The sequence below is a fragment of the Vombatus ursinus genome, unplaced genomic scaffold, assembly GCF_900497805.2.
Source record: "Vombatus ursinus unplaced genomic scaffold, bare-nosed wombat genome assembly UNPS02014830.1, whole genome shotgun sequence".
Classification (NCBI taxonomy): Eukaryota; Metazoa; Chordata; class Mammalia; order Diprotodontia; family Vombatidae; genus Vombatus; species Vombatus ursinus.
In genome coordinates, this window is record NW_020954608.1 from 38038975 (window position 1) to 38048628 (window position 9654).

General features: G+C 39.5%; 1 protein-coding gene across 2 annotated transcripts in view; it reads right to left on the reverse strand.

Moving 5' to 3' along the window:
* The window catches only part of ARNTL2 (aryl hydrocarbon receptor nuclear translocator like 2), an 88460-nt gene extending 80185 nt beyond the window's left edge, over positions 1 to 8275 (reverse strand). For both annotated transcript variants that reach the window (XM_027838678.1, XM_027838677.1), the window contains exon 1: positions 8208 to 8275. The gene's annotated coding sequence lies outside the window, so the exon portion shown is untranslated. The remainder of the gene's footprint in view (positions 1 to 8207) is intronic.
* Positions 8276 to 9654: the final 1379 nt, after the last annotated feature.

Sequence of the window (9654 nt, forward strand, 5' to 3'; positions counted from 1 at the left end):
GTAAATAAGGCCTACAGTAGAACTTAAACATTCTAGGTTTTATTTTAATAAAATCTTAATATATAATATAATATAATATTATATTATATTATATTATATGTAATCTTAATTTAAAAATTTTTCCACAATAGGCCTGGTGTACTCTCTGATGTCTTATTTAGTTTAAAGACTGAGCTGGGCTACACTAGGCATTTCACATGTTATCTTATTTGGACCTCACAAGAACTCTGGGAAGCAGGTGCTATTGCTAACTCCACTTGACAAATAAGGACACTGAGACTCAGAGAAGTTAAGTGATATGTCCAGGATCACACAATTATTAAGTAGTCTAAAGTGGGATTTCACCAAATGTATTCTTAGCTTCAACACCAAAACTCTATCCACCATGCCACACTTTCACTAGAAGGTGCTAGTTTTTAATTTGGAGGCTACAAAAACAAACCACCCAAAATTTGTTTTGACAATGTTGACTTTTCATCTTTGTCTACTAATATTTCAGTATTTAAAATGCAAAAGAAGGTTCATGCCATCTTATTTGTCTATAGACTTGCATTATTTCATTTTTTTAAAAAATGGTTTAGGGTTAAAATTTGGGGAGGAGGTATGAAATATTTCAATACCAATGAGTATTAAGATTTGAACCTGTGGATATGAGCTCCTCTAATTGGCTCTCTTCAAGCTGTAATAATTATTCTGACAAAAGCCTAATGGCTATTATTTCTTTGTTTCTAAAAAAAAAATTCTCTTTTAAAAGTTCTTACTTTTTCTTCTACACTTTTTTTTAAGTGTTCATACCTAAATTCCATACCTTTGAACCAAGAAAAATATTTTTCTGCAATTGTTATGGACAGAAGACAAGAAGCGATTTTAAGTCTATAACACAACTTACTCGTTGGAAAATCAGCTAAACATCATTGATAGGGAGACACTGTCGCACAACATATATCCAAAATTGGCTATCATCTAAGTTGTGAAGCTTTAGATGCCACTAAGCTCAATGGACTCAAAGTAATTTTCTCTCATTTTGGTAGCAGATGTGTGGATGACCGAGAGCAATGCCATCTCTGACTCAAAGAAGTGGGTTTGACATCAAGAGATCCCTAAGGCATAGGACCTATTTGCTACCTCAATCCATAAAGGGCTCAGGGTAAAGAGCAAGGTAGCAAAAGGAAGATTCTTGGCAGTGAATAGTGTATTTCAATGTTATCATGAATATGACTGAGTGCTGAGAGAGAGAGAGACAGAGAGAGACACAGAGAGAGAATGACTATTAAAGACTGCTCTGATTATCCATGACAATTAATTACATTTATACTAGCCTTCATGATAATAAACCTCCATTAAAGTCCTATTCTCATGCCTCATCATGGGAGGAGGTTACCTTGGCTTTCTGATGGCTGTACCAGTCTTAAAGCTTTAATAAGTTAGAGGCACTTCAAGGACAGGTTTAGGGAAAGACATGTACCACCAAGATGGCTCCAGGATAATGAATATTTTAACTAAAGTGATTGTGTGTGAAAATGTGTTTAATAGGAATGTAGAGCTTATATCAGATTGCATGCTGTTGCAGGGAGGGAGGAGGAGAAAATTTAAAACTCAAAAGCTTAGGAAAGTGATTGTTGAAAACTAAAAATAAATTAATGAATTTAAAAAAATAAAGTGATTGTGGAAGCTAGACTGCCAAGTCAGAGAGGGGTTGTGATCTGTGTTGGTGGAGAGAGTACCCTTACCAATGAAAATGTGGATTTTTGAAGTACTGAAGCATGGTTATGAACACAGGGAGCAAAATGCAGACAGAAATAATTCGCTAATCAACTTCTGAAAGAAACCCCAAAAGGGAAAGTACCAGGAATGTCATAGCCCAAATCCAGAGCTCCTGTGTTAAATAAACAAACAAATCTGTAAGTATCTGGGGGGAAAAAATAGGTCCAGCACCAAGAAAACAGAGTTAGGATTATACAAGACCTAACAACTTCTACTAAAGATTAAGAGGAGACCTTGGAATACAATTTTCCAAAAGACAAAAAAGGTAAGTTTATTAAAAAAAAATAACTATACTGCAAATCTAAGTATAATCCTACAGCAAAGAAAATGGATCTTTAATGGAATAGAGGACTTTAAATCTTTTCTAATGAAAAGTTCAGAGTTGAATAGAAGCTTTGGAAATAAACAGAAAAAGCAAGAAAAATCTAGAAACATAAAATTATTTGAACAATGGGAAGGAGTTCCACGATGGGGTACTGCCAACATTCTAAAAGAGGGAGAAAAAACAGTATCCTTTCAGAATCTTAATATCTTCAAAGGTTATCAAGAGAGATACATAAGAAAAACAGAGGACCTGAGCATAGATTGGTTTGTTTGTTTTTTCTGAGGTGCTTAAAAGGGAAAAAAGAAGTATGGGTAAAAGGAATACTGGAATGTAGAAAAGAGGAAGAAGGGGATAGAACTTGCTATTTCTTATTATTGAAGTACACGAGAAGAGTATATAAACATGGAGGACAGGATGGGGAGAGTAGGCATCAAATGAACCTCATTCTCATCTGAAATGGACAAAGTAGGATAGATCATGTGCAAAATTCATTTCAATAGGGAAACAAGTGCAATAAGGTGAAGGATAATGGAGGGGGGGAGGAGAAGCAAAACAAACTTCCTGATCCTGGAGGAGGATTTTCTTCCCTTCTGTGGAAGAGAAGAAAAGAAAAGAACTAGAATCTAATGGGAAATGACTGAACAAACTTCAGTATGTGAATGTAATGAAATATTATTGCGCTATAAGAAATAACAAAAGAGACAATTTCACAGAATCTTTCGTAGTATGAACTGATGCAGAGTGAAGTGAAAAGAATCAGGACTACAGTTTATATAAGGTCAATAATGGTAAAGAAAAACAACTTTGAAAGAGAATATAAATTCTTATCAATGCAATGGCTAATCATGTCTCCAGAAGACTTATGATGAAACGTTGCTAACCACCTCCTGACAGAGAGATAATGGGCTCAAGGTACAAAAAGAGGGATACATTTTTGGACATAACCTCTATAAGATTTGTTGTTCAGTTGTGTCTAACTCTTTGTGACTCCATGCACTGTACTGTCCATGGGGTTTTCTTGGCAAAGATACTGGAGTGGTTAGCCATTGTCTTTTCCAGCAGATAAAGGCAAACAGAGGTTAAGGGACTTACCCAGGGTCACACAACTAGTAATTGTCTGAGGCTGGATTTAAACTCAGGTCTTCCTGAGTCCAAGACTAGCACTCCATCTTATATAGACTACTTTTGCTTGTTTTGTGCAAGGTTGTTTTTTCTCTCAGTTTTTAATGGGAGAGGAATAAGGTGGGGTTAGCAACAGTGATATAAAAAAAAAAAGGAAAGAGTAGTGATAGAAACTTTTTTTTTTAATGTGCTGCTGTGCACAGAAGAAAGTACAAAAGGAAACCTAAACAGGTCAGTTTTGAAACTAATGGTTGAAAATTATGCACTTTTAAAAAAAAGTGATATAAAATGGACATGCATAGGTTTATATACAGTCCTCTTTTTTGTATTCTGCTGTATATGTGAAAATGCTCTGCATTTTGTAAGTTCAGAATAAAAAAAAATTTTAAGATGCATAATTAGAAAATATATTGTTACGCTAGACCTTCATAATGCTCCTGTGAGGGAAGTAGAAATGGTTATCTCCATTTTTCAGATAACATTTATATAATGCTTACCATGTACCAGGCACTGTGCTAAGCAATTTACAATTATATTATCATTTGATCCTCACAACAATGCCTGGAGGCAGGTGCCATTACTATCTCCATTTTACAGATGAGGAAACCGAGCTCCAAAGAGATAAAGTAACTTGGCCCTGACAATTCACTAGTTATGTTATCAGGGGCAAGTCTTAATCTCTTTGTGACTCAGTTTCCATATCTGTAAAATAAGCAGGGACTGTTGCATTTTTGTCTTTGTATCCTTAGTCCCCTGAAGAGTGCTTTGCACATGATAGGTACTTAATATATGTTTGTCAAATTTGTTGCTGATGATGACTAATGACCTAGATCTTCTTTGTTCTTTAACTATCAAACAATAAAAAGTAGAGCTCAATCAAGTAAATAGGTCATTTTTTTTAAACTAAAAATAATGATTTTTTTATAACTCCCTCCATAATTCCTTTAATGATATTTGCAGGGAAGAACATTTTAATCAAGTTTCATAGCACAGACAAATATTGGGTGCATTCACTGTGACATTTTAGAGCGTCTCATTTTGTTCTACAGTTTAAATGATAGCAAGGCTTATTTTCTTTGTGTTTCCATGAAAGGTTATCAGAAGCAGCATGGTGTGCTTAGAAAAGACGTTGGACTGAGTCAGGAGCCTGAGTACTGGTCCTGGATCTGCCATTTTTGATTATCTTTGGGCATATCCCTCACCTTTCGAGGCCCTAATTTCCTCATTTGTAAAAATCAAGGACTGAGACAAGATTTTCCCAAAGGTCTCCTCTTGTTCTAAGATTTCGCCATTCTGTGAGAATGCTCTAGTTTGACTTGGGGAATGTACACTAAGGCAGAAAATTGGGTACGGATCCCAGCCACAAACCCAAGTTTATATAGAATTAATTAAAATGGCTTCTGATTGCTGAGTCATGAAAAAATGAATTTAAATCACAGCAATCACAAATCCACAATGCAAAATGGTATCATTCCACAACCTCAAGGTGAAACCAAGAGGAGATTAGGAGAAAAACAGGACTACTAAGAGTAAGGCAACTCTGTCTCCACCGAATTCAAGGCCCTCTCCTACCGTCAGGAGATCTCTACTCTGCTCTCCTGATGTTGTCTTGTCCCCAATTCCAGGAATTCTGAAGTCATCCACAAAGAAGACACTCACCCTCACTTGGCAGAGTATACAGTCTTTCTGTTTTTCTTAAGTCTGTCAAATAATGTTCTCAAATGAACTGTCTACCTGTGGTTTTTCCCCAGGGAATTTTTGTCGGCCAGAAAGATTCCTTACCTAAGGCTCCACAATCCAAGCACAGAAGACACTTCCCTGCCCTACTGCTTTTTTTAGACTTTTACCAATAAGGTCCTAATATCAGACTATTTAAATGTAAAGATAAATTCAGTAGTTGGGTAGACGGAATAAACAGAAATAGACTCCTGGAAGAGGGTCCTGGTAATAAGGAGCTATACATCAGAATTTCCTTAAAACATTTTTGTTTCACCCAAACTGATGAAATAGGAAAGTAGTCTGAAAGTGTTAGGTTAAGGAAGACCATTAAGATTAAAGATATAAAGTTTTGGTTTATCTTGAATGTACCTGTCATGTAATATAGGATGGAATTAGATCTGTGATTTCATTAATACGAACTCCTGGGTGAGGAAGACCTCTCTCCCAATGCAAGTCAGTATCTTCTTTGAAATGTATAGTTTTACACTGGCCCAGAGTCAGGAAAACCTGAGTTCAAATCTGCCCTCAGACACTTATTAGCTGTGTGGCCCTGGGCAAGTCACTTAACACTAACTGCCTCCAAAATTTAAAAAAAGGAAGAAAAGAAAGAAACAAAGAAGATAAAAGGAATGCATAGTTTTAAAGAGTTGTCTAGAACACTGAGAGGGTCACCCATCTAGTAGAGATGGGACTTGAACCCATCCAAGTTTTCTTAGATTTGAGCCTGGGTTTTTGCCTCTTATGTAATATAATGTATTAAATTATGTGTAGGGATCCTATCTTACCCAAACCTTTTATGGTCTTAGGTCTTAACTTTTCTCTACCACATTTGCTGTTGTTGTTGACTCATTTCAGCTGTGTCCAACTCTTTGTGACCCCATTTGGGGTTTTCTTGGCAAAGATACTGGTGTAGTTTGTCATTTCCTTCTCTAGGTCGTTTTACAGATGAGAAAATGAAGGCAAACAGGGTGAAATGACTTGCCCAGAGTCACACAGCTAGTAAGTGTCTGAGGCCAGATTTGAACTCAGGAACATGAGTCTTCCCGATTCAAGGCCCAGCACTCTATCCACTGTGCCCCCTAGCTGCCTCCTCTACCATATTATCTTCACCGAAAAAAAAGTAAAAAACAAAACAAAAAACCTCAGACGTTCAGTTCAGTTCTGATTCTTGTTTCAGGTTGTGAGTGTAAATTGTGCCAAGCCCAGGGCATCTGTAGGAATCTACAACAGTTCCATGGAGAAAAGACTCCAGGAAGACTGATGAGCTACAGGGCTACTTCGGATGGCACGAAAGTTCACCACTAGAATTCCACCTAGCACCAACCCAGGCCTGCCCAGGAAGGGACTCAAGTCTACAGGCTGGCCTCTGAACTGGCCTGACAGCTCAAGGAGCTCCTAAATATGGATGATGAAAGGTTGAGTTGGACTTTCTTGGCCCTCTCAGAAACACAATGCTTATTGGAAGCCTGTCTCAGTCCCAAGGCATATCCCAGGGGCTAGATCAATTTAAAACAGGGCTCTGGGATTCAAAGAAAATAAATAGAGGGTGGGAGTAGGAAATGAGATGCAATCTGACTCACTTCATTCAGTCTTTCAGACTTTCATTATTGCAGCCTCCAACCCACTCCTTATGTATGGTATCAAAACTTCTCTAAGCTAAGTCAGAAGGATCATTTTAAACATGTCCTAACTTCACATTTGGTTTTCAAGTAAACAACAATGTTTATTTATAATGAAAATAATTTAGCTAAAGGGTACCTTGTCACTAAGGTTCACTCTAGGCCATATGATTTAATCTAGAATTTCTGCTCACCTGGATTAGCATACATTGAAAGAATCCAAATGCCCCCTGGATTTGGACAAAACTGGTTACATATTTTCACAAGTCTAGACAAATATTATATCAGACCAGTCTTATGTAAAAATAAATAGGAGCAATAAGTTAAGTAATGGTTTATTCCATTCTTCAGCAAAATACATGGTGAAGTACATTATGATGGTGGGAATTTGGAAACACTGGAGACTCCAAATTCCCATTCTGAGAATGCTAATAGTTTTCTCATCTCACAATCTATTTTGGCAAATAATTGGACATATTTTTATTATATTAGGTAAAGCTTGTAGAAATCTAATCATCTTTGCCCAAATATTTTTTTCCTGCAAACTCTGTTATAATTCTTTTTATTTCTGTCACTTATATTAAGTAGTAGACACAAGGATGGTTCCATAATTTTCAAAAACAGACCCATTATTTAAAGACTACTATAATTACACTAAATGAAAGAAAACTTTGTGTAACAGAAGTTTGGTTTTTTTAAATAACAAAAGTATCACCATTGTACAGTGAAAGAAGCACTGGAGTCAGAGTGAGAGGTCTTGGATTCAAATGCTGCCTGTTACTTCCAGTCATTCAACCTCTCCATTTCAGTTTCTTTAACTATAAAATTGAGTGGAGAAGGGATTGAGTGGGTAGCCTCTGTAGCTCTAAATCTATGATCTCTCCCTTTATAAGAAGAGTGTGTGTGTGTGTGTGTGTGTGTGTGTTTCTTAGGTCAGGAGAGTAGAGAGAAAGAAATTATTTTTTCGTTTCTTTTAAGGAATCTGTGCGCTACAGCTCTTCTGCCTGTTTTTCAGTCTCAAAGTTGTTTAATTTCTGGAGCCAGGAAGAATAGAGAATGCTGCTTGTTCTTCCTATGTTCTGGAATGGCAAAAAAAAAAATCTTTTTATGAATGATGATGGCAGGGGGCCAAAAGAATCCAAATAGACCATTCAAAATGACAGACAGAAAGAGGGTAGTAAGCAAGAGATCTGTGACTACAGATTTGCTCTGGAATAACGGAACGGATTTTCTTATAGGGCTTTATCCTCAGGGCAAGACATACACTTAAATCTGCAACAGCAGTTCCTACACAACTTGCATCGTGCCTCTCAGGAATGTATCCTGCCACGGGTAGCACCTGAGCCCAAAGGGGAAGCCCTGTGCAAATGACAAAATCGGAGCCCATCTGCCCTTTCTGAAGGAGATAAGTGCTCACTAATCAGTACCTCATCCTCATTTGCAGCAGGTATCCCATACAGCGACGTAACCAGGCAAGCTCCTTCCATCCCCAACTAGGGCAGTAAGAGCTTGCAGCTGCAGCAGCAGCAGCAGCGGGTCCCCGAGCTCGGGGTACATGGAGGGGGCCAAGGGGGCTAAGCTCTCAGGACCCCCCCCTCCCCTCCCAGGAGCTGTCGGTTCGCCCCGAGCCCGCCAGTCTGTCTCACTTAGGGACTCACCTGCCGCTGCAGCCGGGGCGGGCTGGCTCCCGGCAGCCTCAGTCTCTTCTCCCCCAGCCATAGCAGGGGCCAGCCGGCTGGTTCTCGAGCTCTCGGGCCGGCTGCATGGAGGGGCCCCGAGTCCGTCCCGCACACGCCCGAGAGAGGCTTATCGGGCAGCGCGGCGGCTGCGGGCACACCTGCGGGGCTGCGCCAGGAATGCTCAGCGGCCGCCTCTGCAGCAAGCAGCCCCTCTTCCTGCCTCGTCCCTCCCTAAAACAGTCACTGGATCAGGCAGAGCTTCAGACTCGCCTCCCAAACCTGCCGGGCTACTGAGCATGCGCAGTCGGGCTGCCCGGGACCCGTTCAAGGGAATAGAAGGATGCAGACTCCACTAACCGGGTTTTAGGGGTAACTGGAAGAAATGTGGAGGAGGAGGAGGAGGAGAGGATGGAGCTGGGGGTAGAGGTGGCTGCGGCAGGCACAAAGTCTTTGAAAAAGAGATTATAGAGTCCAGGAGCTCAGGAGATAGAAGTGTGACAAAAGATACCGACAGATCACAGATGTTTTGCAGACGAGGCAGAAGAAGAAAAAGTGGATTCAAACTAGCATCCTTGATCTCAGTATTAATGCTGCCCTTCAGAAATGGAAGGGACCCTAAAGACGCTAAAGATCATCGAAGTCCAACCCTCTCATGTTTACGAATGGGGAAACTGAGGCCCAGAGGGGTTAAGTGACTTGCCCAAAGTCGCACAGTTACTAAACAGCAGAGGTGAGACTGAAACCCAGGTCTTTTAACCCCAGATTCCAACGTTGTTTCTACTGTGCCCTGCTCCCTCCGTACAGCTGAAATTTATATCAATGTATGAGGGTTAGAAAATGAAATTTGTCAAAGTGAACGCCCATCCACTGGGAAATGGCTAAACCAGTTGTGGCGCAAGACTGTAATGAAACATTACTGTTGCTGTGAGAAGCAACGAATATGTTGAAAACAGAGAAGCATGGAAAGACTGTTTATACAAACTATAAAGTCAGGAAATCCTGGGTTCAAATCCAGCTGCAGGCCTTTACTATCTCTGTGACCCTGCGCAAGACATTTATCCTCTCTTTGTCTCAGTTTCCTCATTTATAAAGTGAGGGGGGTGGACTTCATGGCCACAAATGCCCCTAAATCTATGATCCTACAGTGCAAAGTGAAGTAAGCAGAACTGGGGAAACAATATACAGAATGACCACAACAACGGAAGTGGAAAGAACTACATGAACAAAATATTAAAAATTGAATGCTAAGAGTCTGTAATGGCCAAGCATGGCCCCAAAGAAGAGTTATCTGGTGGCACTTTCCTCCACACCCTTCTTTACAGAAGTGGGGGGTTATGGGTGTGGAATACTGGATAGAATGTCAGCCTTTTTTCAAAATGTGTGTTAGTTTTACTGAACTATTTTTTTCTGCTCTTTTTGTTCCTTT